This window comes from Oratosquilla oratoria, chromosome 1 (assembly GCF_046742065.1).
Source record: "Oratosquilla oratoria isolate Oo_2021 chromosome 1, ASM4674206v1, whole genome shotgun sequence".
In the NCBI taxonomy this organism is placed as follows: Eukaryota; Metazoa; Arthropoda; class Malacostraca; order Stomatopoda; family Squillidae; genus Oratosquilla; species Oratosquilla oratoria.
In genome coordinates, this window is record NC_134777.1 from 56,925,186 (window position 1) to 56,938,685 (window position 13,500).

Below are 13,500 nucleotides of genomic sequence, written 5' to 3' on the forward strand. Positions count from 1 at the left end.
CCTTCGACTACATGGATAAAGAGATGATTAAGAAAATAATTACTACATTGATAAGACCGAAACTAGAATATGCTATATCAATGTGGGCACCAAGCACAAAGAAAAACAAAGAAATTAGAAAGAATCTAAAGAGCGGCGACAAAGATGGCACCCACACTATCAAATTTGACATATGAACAAAGATTGGAGAAATTACAGCTGTCAACATTGGAGCAGAGAAGGGAAAGAGGCAACTTGTTGACCATCTTCAGTATCATGAAAGGGATGGAAGTTCTCAATAGAGATGACCTATTGAAATGGGTCTAGAGAAACAAGAGCACATGATAAGAAGCTAAAGAAGGACAGTTACAGAAGAGACCTGAAAAAGAACAGTTTCTCGCACAGAGTGACCGATGTCTGGAACAAACTAAACAGTGAAACGGTGAATGCCAGAACTATACAAGAGTTCAAGAATAAACTGGTTGTGGAGAGATATGAAAGTCACAACGAGCATAACTCCCGTCCCGTAAAATACAACTAACTAACTGACAAGACCTAAACTAGAATATGTCGCAACATTTTGGGCACCCAGCACAAAGAAGAACATATGAAAATTAGAAAGAGTCCAAAGAGCAACAACAAAAATGGCACCTACACTGTCAAATCTGACATGTGAACAAAGATTGGAGAAATTACATCTGTCAACACTGGAACAGAGAAGAGAAAGAGGTGATTTATTGACCATTTACAGAATTATGAAAGGAATGGAAATCCTCGATAGAGATGACTTATTAAAGTGGGACAGAAGAGAAACAAGAGGACACAAAAAGAAATTAAAGAAGGACACTTATAGAAGAGACCTGAAAAAGAATAGCTTTCCACATAGTGATTGATGTCTGGAACAAACTGAACGGAGAAACAGTGAATGCCAAAACTATACACAATTTTAAGGATAAACTGGATGCAGAGATACGAAAACAGGTCACTATGAGCATAGCTCTTGTCCTATAAAATACAACTAGGTAAATGCACACAACTCAAAAAGGATAACTACAGAAGAGACCTGAAAAAAAAATAGCTTCCCACATAGAGTGATAGATGTATGGAACAAATTGGATGAGGAAATAGTGTGTGCAAACACTGCAACAATTTAAGAACAAACTTGATCTTGCAAGATACAAAAACTGGTCACCACGAGAATAGCTCCCCTTCCCGTATAATACAACTAGGTAAATACACACACAGGCTTAGCTTCCCTTTACCGTACACATACACGGGCTTAGCTCCCCTTTACCGTAAGATACACCTAGGTAAATATACACACAAATACTTTTCAAGAATTTAAGAACAAACTTGATGCTGAAAGATACAAAGATGGGTCACTATAAGCATAGCTCCCTTCCCGTATAATACAACTAGGTAAATGCACATACACACACATGCATCCATACATACACATGCATAAAGATATGTTGTCTGTATGTGTACAGTTAATGACACAAGTACTTGTATACTGTATGTATGACTATATATGTATGTATATTTCTTGGAAAGAAGCTATTTTGCAAACAAGATCTGAGAAAGTTAAGTGAAGGTAACATTATCAAGCTTGTTCTAGAAATTATGTTTTTTTGCAAAACTCTTTAAAGAGTGAAGGTCTTTAACATGCCTGAAGTATTGGAGTTTTAGTTATTGCCTTAATTTCTACCTACTGAAGACCCATGGTCTCAACAAAAGCCAGTGACACCCCTCAGCCCTTCCAATAGAGTCCCCCGAAAAGAAATATTGGGACTGTTGTCTGTACATGATTAGTGTAATTTTGTTTCCATCACCAGCTGGTAAGAGATGGGGAGCAGCCAGTCATCAGCTTTTGTTCTTTGAAATAATGGAAGGAAAACTATGAAATTTAAAGAACTTGGGCCCAACCCAGAGACCAAATACAGCACTAAGGCTGCACTTCTGCAGTCAGTCAGTCAGTCTGTTGCTGTTGGTCTGTCTTGTTAGAGACCTGCAGGTCTCCTGCATTTCTGCATGGAATGGTGGATTACAGGGAGACTGTTGTCTCTGATGCCTGTCATGCAGGGCCACCACTTACAGGCACCCAGTGTTGGACTTTAGCTATTTTCAAAGAATTTTACAACTTTTTACCCTTTATATCAGTCGGTGAATATATATCTTTGTATATCCACAATTTTGTGATTTTTCCAACCTAGAGGATGATTAAAGGTGAAACATGCAGAATAAAAGTATGTTAAGTGCCCTCACACCTTTGAAAGGTAGTGCAGATTTTGTACAAGCTTGATGATGCACTGTCACTGTATACATATATAAAGCATATGTGTAAAAGTGTGCATACATACATGTAAGTAATGTATGTATAAAAGATATGTTTGTATCCATAAGTGCTAAGATAGGAGGAGGCATGAACAGATATGGGATGGTGGTATACTTAGCCAGCTCTCTTGTATGAGGGGTGGCCATGTCAGAACATACCATCTCACACCCACATTGCCCCTTCTATCTATGCTCCTATGGATATCTACATGAAAAAACTTTGTTTTTGTGTGTATGTAGATGTGTGTGATTCACCATGGTTTTGGATCACATGTTGGACTTGTGATCGACACTGTGTGTGTGTGTAGAATGGATATATGCATATGTGTGTGTATGTGTGTAAATTGGGTGGTGCCAAATGGCAGGCAGTTGTAACAACTGGTAAAGGAATATTTGCACACATGGTATCATAAATGACATGTGATTAAAGGATAAATGCTGAATTTAGGCATGAGAAAAAGGGGGCTTGGAAGAACAAAATCTGCTGTGCCTTCTTATTGTATTCATGGTTAATATTGATAATTACAATGTTCCGTCACTTTTCAGTCATGTGATAGAATATCTCCAGGGCCCCCAGGTCAACAAGATATTAGAGAAAACATGGCTAGCCCTGAATAGGTAAATGCATGAATTGCCACTCTGTACATGAAATGTCATGAGAGACTGCTCAAAAATGGATTTTGGAGAACAGTATGTAACTCCTATGTAGAGCAACAGCTGAAAATGTTGGTTCCTTGGTCAATCCATCTGTTGTCCTAGATCTTGCACAAGAACCACCCCAAGGGATCTGAAAATGCCCATCAAGTCAGCCCATAGGTCACTCAGATCATGTCATTTCGTTTTCTCTACTGAGGAATGCATTCTGTTTGTGGAAAAGTGAAGGGTCTGTCAGCTTTCAGGTCATTACTGAAAAGACCCAAAATATTTGTTTTACCCCTAGATAATGTGCATGCAGCATCAGCCATGGTGTGGGTTGCTATTATGCTTTTTGTAGTTTTTTGTTTGATGGCTTAAGTGTGGTCATCACATTTTAAACCCAATGTTTTAAAACAAGGACTTCAGCATTTATAAATTCCAAGCAGTTTTGATTATAATATTTACCATGATAGAAAACTGAGCATTTGCTGACAGGAACCATACCACCCAAGAACAGCAAATAGAATTTTAATGATTTCCCACATCCCTGGCATCTTTGATGAAACTGATAGACATAGTTTACAATGATTAGAGAGGAGAGGATTGGAGAGACTGCAAAGTAAAGTAGATTTAGATAAATTTCTTGAGCTCTACCTAAGGAATGTGGAATTGTACACAAGGATATCATTAAGTTGTGAAAGGCATACCAGAGTGGAACCTTAAATTTAAGTAATGTTGATAGAAAATATATTGTTTCAAGATTTCTTTAGTTGATTTGTGTGAAGATTGAGTATTTACATTTGTATATACAAGTGTTCGTGTATATGCATGCACCCTTGCCAACATAGGAACCTGTTATATGCCTGAGGACTAGCTGTTAGGATCTGGCAACCCTAGGGTGTGGCATTCTGTGAGTGAATGTTTCACAATTGTAACCGATTGAAATTGAATGTGTGGTTGATATAATTTTGCCTGTATCACCTAGGTTTGTCAAGCATTGCCAGGCATACACCAGGTCTGTATGTGGGCAGTGGTGCATGTAGAGAATTGTGTATGTACAAGTGTATGTGCATGTAATCATTGTTTATATGCATTCTATATGTGCAAATGTATGCATTATGCACATGACTGTAAACATGTGTAAATATATGTATATATTCAAATACAAACATGTTTGCATGTATATATAATGAGGTTTTCTGTGATGGAAGGTACAAACAGGCCATGGATAACTTGGAAGATGTGAACAGAATTTGGAGCAAGCATCACTTTGTTCCCAGTGGAAAGTATAGAAGTGCCACAAGTACTGATGATCAAGCAAACATTAACATTATAATTTCAATGCATAACCTTCACATTTTGGTACTAGATTTCCTCCCCCCTTCCTCATCAAAAGCTAATGTAACACAATTTTGAATAAGTTATTCAGCTAAAGACAGTCCTCTTTTAATCAAGACCCCATATTTACCTAATTTCACCCTGTATCTGAATGTGATTATTTGGCATATACTACAACAACAAAAATCTAAAAGATACATAACGTAACAGTTATACAACTTTAACAGTTATTACAACTAACTTCAGTTGCAATAATAATTGTTGCCTCGTGTTACACTCGGTGGAAACCTACAGCCTTACAGTGGCTGGCAATGGTCCTTGGACCCTCCTACAGATATCTCTGGGAAGAAACTGGATTATTGTCTGTGTTGTATTAATGTAGGATTGTTTGTGTCAACAGCTGAAAGTAGGAGAACAGTCACTAATTGTCAGTTCTCCTTATATGGTAAAGGTAGCAAAAATACAGTGTAAGTTAATAAAGGTTTAGTCAAGAAATTAAGTGCCAGCTCCAAGCCCAGATAGAGGAGATGGGGTTGGCAGGTTTTGAAAATAGACAAAAAGGAAACTACTGTCCATCTTGCAGGACAGTTCTGGGTAGTTTGATCATACTATTAGTTAAGCCAGAAAACTGGGGCATGTTTAAATCTTCCATTACTTAGAAACTATTATTATATACATATATTTATATATGCCATTATATACCTAAGTATAACATACATGGACCTATTTTTGTCATGTATACAATGATTTCAGGTTCTTTATGTAAAAGTAATTATAGATATATACCCTAAATTCCTCCATTTCACAAGGAAAAGGAGAGTGGTGATCGTATTTTGTTAATCTTAATGAAATTATATTGTAAAGTTGAACCCAAATATTTACAAATGAAATACACAGTGAAGTTTGACAGTTTATGCACAAATCTTGTATAATACATTTTTGTTGTTGCAATTTTATTTTTCTTTAAAAGAAGATTTAATTGTGAGCAGATACTCTTCAAATTTGACAGTAAAAATGGTATTTGACAAGTGAAAGTTAAACAGTAAATCAAAATGAATGAATGAAGTGGTACATTCTTCCGGCCCACTAAATTTAACACACCACCAGCTGATACCACCGCCGCCAGCACACCTCCTACTCCCACATTTAAACAACCTCCAGTACTGCACCTTTGTGCACTTACACCTCTTCCATTCCTCACCCACACCTGCTCGCACCTTCCAGCATTGCCTGTACCTTTACTATACCCAAAACCCACTGCACATTACTCACACATTCACTTAACCTTCTTTACCATACTTTTATCCACTGTGTTACTACTATTGTACATACAGTATACACTACCACCACCCTTGCACACACTACCCACCAGCTGTTGTTTTCACTAAAAGTCCCTCGTGACATCACCCACTGCCACCACCACCACATGCCCCCAACCAGCACAGCAGTCACTGCTACTATAGGTACACACACTGCCACCACTACTTAATCTAATGCTACCATCATGGCAGTCATTACCATTACACAACATGGCCATCACCATCACGCCCACTGCCACCGCCACACTCTTGGCCACCACGACAGAACCCATGGCCATTGCCACACTTTCCATCACTACCACTTCACTTACACTCCTCTCTCTCCCACTGCTACCTCCACAGAAGCAGCCACCACTACTACAGTTGCCCCCACAGGCCCTTCACTCTTAACAAAATCAAAAGACAAAGGTTAGCAAGACATTGTCATACCTGATACCAACAAATCAAAATTCCAGAGCAACGCACAAGTATCCTGCTGCACCATGAATGTAGGCAGAACTGTCATCATTGCATACGGAGACCAGGTTCTTGCATGCTTGACTGTCTTGTGTTCTTCACTGTTGCGGGTGTCTTTCCAAGTGTCGTCATCATCACCTGCCTTCCATTGATACTTGTCCATTGGTTGTGTCTGAATTTGGAGTGTTCTGTGGGTGCCACACAAACATGAGCACATACACACATGCATACCCACTCACATACATACATACACTTATACATATAAATGATAGATGGGAGAGATGGGACTCTATTGGCATAGCGCCTTTCCTGTATACTACAACTAGGTAAATGCTTGTGTATACACATGCACATGCATACGGTTTACTACAATTAGGTAAACACACACACATACATATGCACAAACACATGTGCACACATGCATACTCACACACTTGTACCACATTGGTACAACACTGGTACTACATTTTTTCACACATCGCATACACCACTTAATTATGGGTGAGGGAGGTCAAGTAGGACCTGCCATTCACTCTTGTTAATGAGTGGTGAAATGTCACAGCTGGCAAGTGTATGGTCAAGTGAGTTGGCGGTGCGAGTACCCAGGCTGTGATGATGATAGTTAAACGCGGCCTCAGTGAGCAGGCGTAGGCCAGGTCTCCCTCTGCTGTATAAAGTCTATTGTTGTTTGAAGGGTCAGCGCCACCCTATTATACATAAATATTGTTATTAAATATAATGTTCTTATGTACAAAGTGTGAAATAAAGTTTTACACGAACTGGGGTTTTATTGTGTACCCATGACCCAATAGATGGTGTGAGACTGCTTAACTTCCTTTTGGGTACAAGGTCACATACTCCAAAGTAGAGTAATGGTATCAATAGACTGAATATTTTGCATTCTCTGTTTCTGGTGTAAACAGAGTCATGCTCCACAGGATAAGAGAAATGAGACCTCTTGTGGATATCACTGGAGCATTCAAACTGTAGAGGGGGAAATAAAAAATTGCCTGACTGACTGAAGGAGGGAGATGGATGGGGGAATTTTTTTGCATGGGGGGTAGGGGGGCAGCTACCAGTAGTATGACTATCACTGGGAAAAGTTGTTACCTAATCAGTCAATCTTAAGCTTTTACCAAAAATCCAAAGTTCAATTGGGAATTTTTGCACAGCAACCCCAATCCTATAAAGAGATTGTAACCTAATAACTAAAAGTACAAACTGAAATCTATTCTACCCTAATACTAACTACTCAAAACAACACCAAACCTAATGTGAACCTCATAGACCTTTAAGTGCCCCCCATCAAACCCAATTAGAATGAAAGAATACATATCAAGTTTTGACACACCTCCCACCCACAAAATATATATATATATATATATATATATATATATTTTTTTTTTTTTGGGGGGGGGGGATGTACAAGGGGAGAGAGTGACAGCAGGCTGGAGGTGAGCATGGGTGAGAGACTGGAGGAAGTGTATAGTTTTAGGTACTTGGGTGCGAAAGTGGCAGGAAAGGGAGGAGTGGGGGTGGAGGTAGAATGTACATTGAGAGAAGCAAGTAAATGCCTTGGTGGATTAAAAAGTGTAATGAGAAATAGACATCTGGGAATGGATGCTAAGAGGAGGTTATATGAAGAAGTGATTGTGCCAACAGCACTGTACAGGGCAGAAACATGAAACATAAGAGAGGAGTTTGAATGTGTTTGAGATGAAATGTCTGAAGTATGAGGGGGGTTGCTAGGCTAGATAGAGTGAGGAGGAGAACAGGGGTGGAAAGGGAGCTGGGAGATAGTTAATGAAAGATCATTAGGATGGTTTGGACACGTGGAAAGAATAAGTGAAGGAAGATTAGTAAAAGAGGTGTGGAAGGCAGAGGTGTGGAAGGAGTGAATTTGAGGGGGCATCCTAGGATGAGATGGATGGGGTGAAAGGGGCATTACAAAAGAGAGGAATGTCTGTTGAGGAAGGATGGGAGAGGATAGAAGATAGGGGTGAATGGAGAAGGGTTGTGTATGGATGATGCTGTGATGCATGAAGGGGATGGGGGGGTGAGGAAGTATGTATGAGAAAAAAATTGACGCAGCCCGAAGGGATTTCTCCCCATCTCCTTTTCTGCATGAGGGGATGGAGAGGGGGGTTCCAGAATTTATGAAGTGGCCTTGCTGTGGATGTGCTGTGTCTTGCGACACTGCTTCTGACCCAGGGCAGTGGACAGGATGCAGGGATGACCCGTCATCCAGGAGGTGCCAAGATAAGAGGGAGGGTGGAGAGGAGTGGAATATGTAGGGAATGGAATGGATGGGAGTAGTTTCTATGCCTTGTTCTTTTTGGCTAACCCCCCATGTAAGGGGGAAAAGCCTTTGGTAAATGTATGTGTGTATACATATATATATATATATATCTAAGTCTAAAAAATATTCTAAAAAACACTGTGGAAGTCGGGGACAGGTGGTATTACGGTGACACTTTGTCCTAAAATTATTCTAGAAAATGCGCTTGGGTAAGTCGGGGTCAGGTGGTATTCTTCTTCTTCGCGTTCCTCTTCTTCTTCTTTGCGTTCCTCTTCTTCTTCTTCTTCTTCACATTCTTCTTCTTCTTCGTGTTTTTCTTCACATTCTACTTCGTGTTCTTCTTCGCGTTCTTCTTCGTGCTGGGGATCCCGTGTTGGGGTTCCGCCCTGAGGCCGAGGCCGAAGGGGAAAACGAGGGATTAGAGCGCGGAAAGCTGCCGCCGTAGGCCGCTGTTTGCGCAGCCAAGCCCCCGGCGAAGCCCGCAGCTTGTATATATATATATACATATATATATATCCATCCATCTCCAAGCAAATTGAAAGACTTCTGAGTGCTACAACTAGCACATCTTGTACCACCCCCAAGGGTGCATGACTTAAAACAATCACCATATATCACCCACAGGTTGAGGACCACCAGGCCTCATGTGGATTCCACTCGCAAACCACTCAGGCCAAAAGTACGGGCATCAGAGTCATATATGTGAGACATCTGAAAAATGTCTCAAATTTGGCTGGTTGCCCACAGCATGCCCTTGGGTCTAGGTTGCCCATGTCTACCCCACAGTACACTGTGCTCAATTCTCTACCTCTGGGTTAAGTTTGGGGCAAATCAATCACCTGGGGGTAATTTTGGTGACTGTCTCCAATTCACTCACCATCTCATCCACAGGTCAATGGCCACCAGGCTTCATGTGGATTCCACAAGGACACCACTCAGGCCAAAGGTAAGGGTGACAGAGGTGGAACTGGGAGACATTAGAAAAAGGGGTCAACTTTGGCTGGTTGTCATTGGCATGCCCTTGGGTCCAGGTTTATGTATACCTCACAGTGCAATATGCCTGATTCTCTCCTCTGGGGTAAATCAGTCACCTGACAATTTATAGCAAAATCTGTGGGTCCACTTTTGAGATTTTTCATTTTGGGATCATTTTGGTGACTGTCTCTAGTTCACCCACCATTTCACCCAAGGGTAACCAAGGTTCCTGTGGATTCCACTTGGACACCACTCAGTCCAAAAGTACGGGCACCAGATGCTGAATTGTGAGAAATTGGAAAAAGGCTCAATATTGGCTAGTTGCCACCAGCATGCCTTCAGGTCCAGGTTGCCTATGTCTACCATGCAGTGGCACTGTGCTCCACTCTCTCCCTCTGGAGTAAGTTTGGTGCAAATCAGTCAACTGATGATTTTTAGCAAAATCCTTGGTTGTCGCATTTACCTTGCACTGGTTTTGTTGCATCAATCATTTGTATTGTTGAAGGTTGAACCACCTTGGATGGGTACTATCCAAGAATATTCCTGGAATTCTGTAATGCTCCAAGGAAAAGGTCCAGTTTAAAGATACTTGATCAGAATTAGGCTACATAGGATTTTGGCAAAATTTATCAGTTCACTGATTTGGCCCAAACGTAACCCAGGAGAGAATTGGCTACATTACACCTCGAGGTAGGCGCGAGGTGCCTGGGCCCAAGGGTTTTTGCATGTGTAATGTTCTAGCCTTTCCAGTGGATAAATCAAAATCACAAGACCTTTTGAAAAAGTCTAATAATTCAAATGATTACACTGGCAGACCTTCCTTGTCTGCTTTCCACCTCAAGACTGACAGACCCTCTCTCTGTCGATGGGATACATCTGCAAAATTCTACATCAGCATGATGAATGGTTTACAAGTATTATTACATTTTATTTTGGTGATACAAGTTTTGGATACTAATATATTTTACAATGGTTAGAATGTTTAGTTATTTCTGCTTATCTATATATTATGATTATTAATCTATATTACATAATATATTGTGTATGGGTAAAAGGTGTTCTTAGGAATCTGGGGTACTTCATGGTTTGGTCACGTGAAGGAAGAGGTTGGTGGTGTGTGTGTATGTATGTTCGTATGTGTGTTGCTGTGTAGTTTTCCATTGTGTTGTAATCTGTGAGATTATGGTTACACATGGCAACCATCCAAAGTTGATCCTTTTCTCCCATTTTTCACATTTCTGCCTCTGGCGCTCATACAGTTGGCCTGAACAGTGTCCAAGTGAAATCCACAGGAGCCCTGGCCTCCTTCGACCTGTGGGTGAGATGGTGGCCCAATCTGAGCACATGAAAAAAATTACCCTCTCCCCCCCCAAAAAAAAGGGGGGGGGATTTAGCCCAACATGAACAAGTCGCTGATTTGCCCAAACTTACTTCAGAGGGAGAAAGTCAGGCATAGTGCACGGCAAGGTAGACACAAGGAGCCTGGGCCCAAGGGCCTGTGTGTAGCAACCATCCAAACTTGAGCCTTTTCTCCCATTTTTCACTTTTCCGTCTCTGGCACCCGTACTGTTGGCCTGAGCAGCGTCCAAGTGAAATCCACAGGAGCCTTGGCCTCCCTTGATCTATGAGTGCAATGGTAGCCCAATTGGAGCAGGTGATAAAAATGACACACACACCCAAAAAAAAAAGTATACTCAGGGATTTTGCCTAAAATCGGCAGGTCACCGATGTGGCCCAAACTTATCACAGAGGGAGAGTCAGTCACAGTGCACCATGAGGTAGATGCGAGGAGCTTGACTCCCCCAAAATTGGTAAGGAAAAAAAAAAAAATAATAATAAATAAATAAATAAATAAATAAATAAATAAAATCAAAATTCGTCGTCATCCACAATAGTAAACATTTCAAAGGAATCTTCGATTTACTCCATTGTTGATCATTGTTGATTATCGTTCAAATACAGTACTGTACTTTAATTTAAAAGTATGAACGAGTTGTTAGGTGCGCATGTGATTGACAGATTCAATGAAATTCAACATACATGTTCACCGTGGTTAATTGAAATTTGAGGAAGAATATTTCATGCTTATTATTAAAGAATTTTATCATAACTGATGATTTTATATTCGATTCTCAGAATGTGTGATCTTGTGTTTTATGAAAGCACTGAACCTTGTGGAACTTCACTTGTTACTACTCTCCAGGTTGACATCTTATCCTTCACTACTGTCCCCATGCATTATTCCTTCAAAAAATATTTCATCCATTCTAGTAGTTTGCCTCTCAGTCCTCCAGTGTGCTCCAATTTCCACACAAGTCAACTATGAGGCCCTTTATTACATGCCTTCTCTGGGTTGAGGTACAGACGGTCCACCCACCCCCTTCTCTTTTGCAGCACATCAATCACCTTCAAGTAAAAACTTATAAAGTTCAATGCACACAACCTTCCAGATCTGAAGTCAAACTGACTGACTGTTCATCTTTTCAAGATATTTGGTCCATTGATTTTTCATAATCTCATTTCCACCTTTGTGAATTAGTATCACATTTGTTTTCCAATAAAGCAGCATAATGCCTTCTTTTAATGAACATGTAAGACGACTGTGGATCTTGTCTGCTAGTTGTTCCCTACATTCTTTAAGTATCCAGTTTGAGATCCCATCAGACCATGAAGCTTTTGTCACATCCAATGATCCCAAGAGATTGACCACTTCCCTCACTTCTACATTTATATCTCCTAAACCTGTTTTTTGTTCCCCTCACTTTCCTCCAAAAAAGTGCACTTTTGTAAAGACCAATTAGAAACCTTCATTCATTATTTCTGTCTGAGCTGAGGCTCTTCAAAGACCTCACCACCCACTATTAGCTTGGTGATTACTTCCCTGTGTCTCAATTTACCATTCATAAACCTGTAAAATAATTTTGGTTCATCTTTGCATCTATCAACTAAACCTCTTTCAATATTGCCTTCTTCCTCTCTGTGAATTCTTGCAGTCATTCCTAGTTTGTTTTGTCGTAATTATTTGATCAAAACAGAGAACGTTAGAGAACTTACCTGTTTGAGTTCTCTAACAAATCGTTAGAAATTAATATAAGCTTGAGGCTTCGATGGCTGTAGATCCTTGCCGAGGTTTTATTGTCCTTCTGGTACCAGGGTTGAAGCTAATCTGGCGTTCAGGGACTAAAACTTAGTCTCGTTCGGCTGGAGTTCTAATGAGCCTACAAAACGGTTTCGAAGCCATGGGACAACTGATACGTCAAGTAAGTTCTCAAGTTCCCGATTTGTTAATCAAATTACAACATAGGCTTAAATAAATAATAAAGAGGGAGGGGAGTTTAATAATATATTAATTAAAATTACGATAGTGTGGTACGAAGTTACAGGAAAGATTCCCGATTCGAAAATTAAACAAGCTTTCGGGAAATTGCCTTAGCTCAAGGTAAACAATGCCATTCCCGTAACAACAATTACCATAGCCTCCCCAACAAAAAGAAAGTGTTTAAAAAATATAACACTTTCGAACAAAATTTATAAAGTTTTTTCTTGCTAGAGACCTTACTAGGTCTCTAGAGGCCAGTGCAGTCCCACGAGTCGGCCTCACAGAGGTTGGTTCCAGAAAGACACAATCGTCTTGTAAAGAGTTAACCTCTGCGTCTGAGACCTCTTCAAAGGGTTCAGACTCTCTAGCCTGAACATTAGGAACCCCAGGGTTCCGGAAATGTTTCCACAATACGAACTAAGGGCCAGAAGGGTCTGGTCTTGAAGGGGAGTTTCAAAAAGGCAATATCTCCCTTTTCCCAGCTTCTAGAACTGTGATATGCAGCTCTATCCCTTTCCCTTAAGCTGACCAAGTACTCTGTCAACCATCGTTGCTTGAACTCTTCATAAAAATAATCCCTACAGTCCATAACCAAGTTGAGAAGATAAGGGTAGTCTTCTCCTGATTCCCATTCAGGGACTTGTTCCAAGTCTCCAAACATCAAGGAAGGAATGGTCCTTCCAATAAGAAAATTATTTGGGGTAATAACATCTACCTCATTTTCACAAGAACGATAAGTTAGTGGTCTATTGTTCAAATTTTTTTGAACATCGGACAAAAGAGTGGTAATCTCTGCCAGGGAAGGAACAGACCTACCCAATACCTTGTACAAACATTGTTTCACT